The 4,521-nt window shown below is 40.6% G+C and overlaps 1 pseudogene; it reads right to left on the reverse strand.

Moving 5' to 3' along the window:
- Positions 1-585: 585 nt before the first annotated feature.
- On the reverse strand, positions 586-4,435 carry LOC139026527 (phospholipid phosphatase 3-like; annotated as a pseudogene).
- Positions 4,436-4,521: the final 86 nt, after the last annotated feature.

Consider the following 4,521-nt stretch of genomic DNA (forward strand, 5'->3'; position numbering starts at 1 on the left):
AGGAGAGAGGGTAGAGTTGTATCCTTTAAAACATGGAGGTGTGGTGACAGGGGTTGTCCAGGCTAGGAGAGAGCGGTAGAGTATGTAGTCTTTAACATGAGGAAGGTGTGGTAGGGGGGTTTCCAGGCGCTAGGAAGAGAGGTAAGAGCAGTAAGTGAAAGAAGTTTGTAGTCTTAAACATGGAGGACGGTGTGGTGATGGGTTGTCCAGGCGAGGAGAGAGGTATAGTTGTAGTCTTTAAACATGGAGGAGACGTGGTGACAGGGGGTTGTACAGGCTAGGAGAGAGGTAAGGGGGTATAGTCTTTTAACATGGAGGAGACGTGGTGACAGGGGTGTAAAAATAACCACACACCAGGCTAGGAGAGAGGGTACGATTGTTAGTTCTTTAAACATGGAGGAGACGTGGTTGACAGGGAGGTTGTCCAGGCTAGGAGAGAGGGTAGAGTTGTAGTCTTTAAACATGGAGAACGTGGTGACAGGTGGGTTGGTCCAGCTAGAGAGAGGGTAGAGTTGTATCTTTAAACATGGAGGAGACGTGGTGATGGCGGGTTGTCCAGCTAGAGAGAGGGCTAGAGTGTAGTCTTTAAACATGGAGAGACGTGGAAGCCTGGAGGACAGAGAGAAAACACACTGGTTATACACACTTAGGATAAACACACTGATAACATCCACTCACACACCTACATATACACACACACACACAGCAACTCACCACCCAGTAGGCAGTCCAGCTCCCCTGTATATAGCCAGTGATGACATAGGAGGGATGATGTCGATAGTCCAGATATTCTAGTCAGGCCTGCGAAGAGATTACCCAGTATAGAAACGTATCTGTTACAATGATGTTGAAGGTCACTCATGAACCTGTACAGCATTTAACGTTGAACACCAATCTCCGCGAACGTCAGGAAGATGTGCCTTTAAAAGCACCATTTGTTGACAAGTACAGCGTGCTTTCGACCAGCGCAATTCTAGGATTGAATCCCGCGCCATTAAATCTGGCGAAAGCGCCCCTACGTTCATTATTAAGTTGGGGAGTCGTCCTCTCACAAGAATCATTAGTATATTTGTCAGAGTAGCTTTCCCCCCATCACTGATCATTAACAATACGACCTGTAAGTACCGTGTATACACCACTAGCAGAACCAGAAGAAACTGTATGAGGGTCTAGTAACCTGCGCGCCCTCGCACACACCACCTGGCCTTGGAGTAGAACGAAGAGAGGGAGGTGAGGAGGAAGGGAGGGGAGGGAGGAAGGGAGAGGGAGGGAGGAGGGAGGGAGGGAGGGAAAAAAAAAAAAAAAAAAAAAAAAAAAAAAAAAAAAAAAAAAAAAAAAAAAAAAAAAAAAAAAAAAAGAGAAAAAAAAAAAAAAAAAAAAAAAAAAAAAAAAAAAAAAAAAAAAAAAAAAAAAAAAAAAAAAAAAAAAAAAAGAATAAAAAAATAAAAAAAAAAAAAAAAAAAAAAAAAAAAAAAAAAAAAAAACAAAAAAAAAAAAAAAAAAAAAAACGAAAAAAAAAAAAAAAAAAAAAAAAAAAAAAAAAAAAAAAAAAAAAAACACAGACTACATGTATAGCTACACATGACTATTTGCTACATATGAGTATTATACTAAATATACTGAAAGTATACCGAATTATACTGTATTATACCGAAATTATAGGTTTATACTATATTAGACCGCATTGTACAAATTTATACTGGTATTATCACAGTTATACTGAATTATGACAGTATTTATAACTGTATTTATCTTCAAAGGAGCCAGCACAGTTCTTGACTTCTACTCTCTCTCTATGGCCCTGCCTCACAAAATAGAGGAGTGTTAGTACAGAGAGACAGAGAGGTCAAACCCCTCCCCGCCAGGAGGCGAACAAAGCAATCTCTGTCTCCCCTAACTCTTCTTTCTTTCAATCCCCCTTTTTCTTCTCTCCCGTTTCAGCGCCTCTCTTTTCCTCTTTCTGCTTCCAGACCCACTGGAGATGGTTCACAGGTGTGTGTGGTGTGTGTGTGTGTGTGATGGGTGTGTGTGTGTGTGTGTTGTGTGTGGTGTGGTGTGTTGTGTGTGTGTGCTGTGTGTGTGTGTGTTTGTGTGTGGTTGTGTGCACCCCAGCCTTTACGCATTGACTACATTTCTCCAAACTATGGTTAGATTAAGAGAACGAGGGCTAAGACACTTAGTTATGTCCCAAACTGAACACATATCCCTATATAGTAACTATTTTAACCAGGGCCCATCTAGTTCTCTGCACTCTCTGAGAAGAAAAGGATTCAAAAGCGTTCTTCGGCTGTTCCCATAGGGAGAACGACCCTTTTGGTATCCATCTGTAAGAAACCCCCCCCTCTTGTAGAAAGGGGTTCTACCTTGGAACCAATGGATTGCTACCTGAAACCAAGAAGGGTTCTTCAGAAGTAGGAGAATATTACTGCTAGCAGTACGCGAGCAGGTTTTTTTTTTGCTAGCATGCAAAGCGAAAGCGCCATGACCGAGAGAGAAGGATTATCCTAAAACATTACTAAGAACAAAATGCTTCTACACACACAAACACACAACCTGCCCAGTCAACTCCCCACAACACACACATCCACCACCCTCGCCCCCCCCCCCCCACCCCCCCCCCCCCCCAACACACACACACACCTGGCCTCCTCCTCCAATCGGTGGTCTGTCTGTCTGCAGGTTACCGGTGGAGACGTAGGTTCCGGGGGTGCAGTTGAGCGAGGCATACGAGACGCCGCACACAGACAGAGAAGTGAGGTCGCAGCCGCCCCACGCTCAGCTTGGCCATGTTGGTCAGGGATTGGCCAACGCAGCAGCCGAACAGGAAGGAACCTAACTCCTTACAGAAATAAAATACAGAAATAAATATATAGCCGAACAGGAAGAACCCAACTTCTTATATGTGCAACAAATAACAATGAAACTGTGTGTAACACTTGTTGATAATGTTTATGACTGCATATGACAGTTTATCTTATGTTATTAAAAGTTGATGAATGCAGACGGGAGATTGCCGTACCTTATACAGGCATGGAGACGTAGAGGTTCCTGACGAAGGCTTTGGAGCTGACCCTTCGGTAATGCACCCGGTAACACTCCCCTAAAGCTATCTGGAGGGAGGGAGGTGAGCAATAGTGATTGTTTGATTATTAGTCTGGTGACAAACACGAGAGGAGAACTGAACTGACAATCGTGAGATTGTATTATTAGTAGTAGTATTACTACTAGTAATATTAGTAGTAGTATTATTAGTAGTATTATTAGTAGACATATTGTTATTAGAAGTATTGTTATTAGTAGTATTAGTAGTACTATCATTGGTAGTAGTGGTATTATTAGTAGTATTATCAGTTGTAGTATCATTAGTGGCAGTGGTATTATTAATAGTATTATTATTGGTAGTATTACTATTAGCAGGAGTAGAAGTAGTAGTAGTAGTAGTAGTAGTAGTATTGGTGGTATTATTAGTAGTATCATTAGTGGTATTATTGGCAGTATTATTAGTAGTGGTAGTACCATAATTAGTAGTATTAGAAGTAGCAGTATTATTATTAGCAGTGGTGGTATTATTAGTAGTATTAGTAGTAGTAGTAGTAGTAGTAGTAGTAGTAGTAGTAGTAGTAGTATTAGCAGTAGTGGTATTACCAGAAGTAGTAGTAGTAGTAGTAGTATTATTATTAGTGATAGTATTAATAGTATTAGTAGTAGTATTAGTATTGGTAGTATTACTATTTGTGGTAGTATTAGTATTGGTAGTAGTAGTAGTAGTAGAAGTAGTATTATCAGTGGTATTATTATTAGCGGTAGTGGTTTTGTTAGTAGTATTATCAGTTGTAGTAGTAATATTAGTAGTATTATTAGTAGTGGTATTTCTATTATTAGTAATATTATTAGTAGTAGTAGTATTACTATTAGTAGTATTATTATTAGTAGTATTATTATGCCACTTTTAATGTTTACATATCTTACATTACTCATATCACATGTATATACTGTATTTTATACCATCTACTGCACCTTGGCTGTGCTGCTCGGCCATCGCTCATCCATATATTTATATGTACATGTTCTCATTCACCCCTTTACATGTGTTTGTACTGTTAGATTACGTGTTGGATATTACTGCCCTGCTGACCATGTGACCAATACCATGTGGTTTGATTTGATTATTATTATTATTATGGGTTCTGAGAGGAATAGATTACTACAAGTACTATTGTTTAAACAATCATGTTGATGATGGTGATGATGATGAAGAGCGTGTGATACTCACAGTGAGTCCCGGTGATGATGATCCCACCAGTAATGAGCAGCAGATCTGGTATATAGCCTCTCTGTGTAGGTATGGATACATGATTGCTGGGATCACCACAGAAAAACCCTCGCTAATGGACTCACCTGCCTTTCAGCTCACACACCAAGAACGGGATGGAGGCTGGAGGGAGGAGGGAGGGAGGAGGAGGAGGGAGGAGGAGGGAGGGAGGAGGAGAGGGAGGAGGGGAGGAGGGAAAAGTTTTCATT

The sequence above is a fragment of the Salvelinus sp. IW2-2015 genome, unplaced genomic scaffold (assembly GCF_002910315.2).
Source record: "Salvelinus sp. IW2-2015 unplaced genomic scaffold, ASM291031v2 Un_scaffold5028, whole genome shotgun sequence".
In the NCBI taxonomy this organism is placed as follows: Eukaryota; Metazoa; Chordata; class Actinopteri; order Salmoniformes; family Salmonidae; genus Salvelinus; species Salvelinus sp. IW2-2015.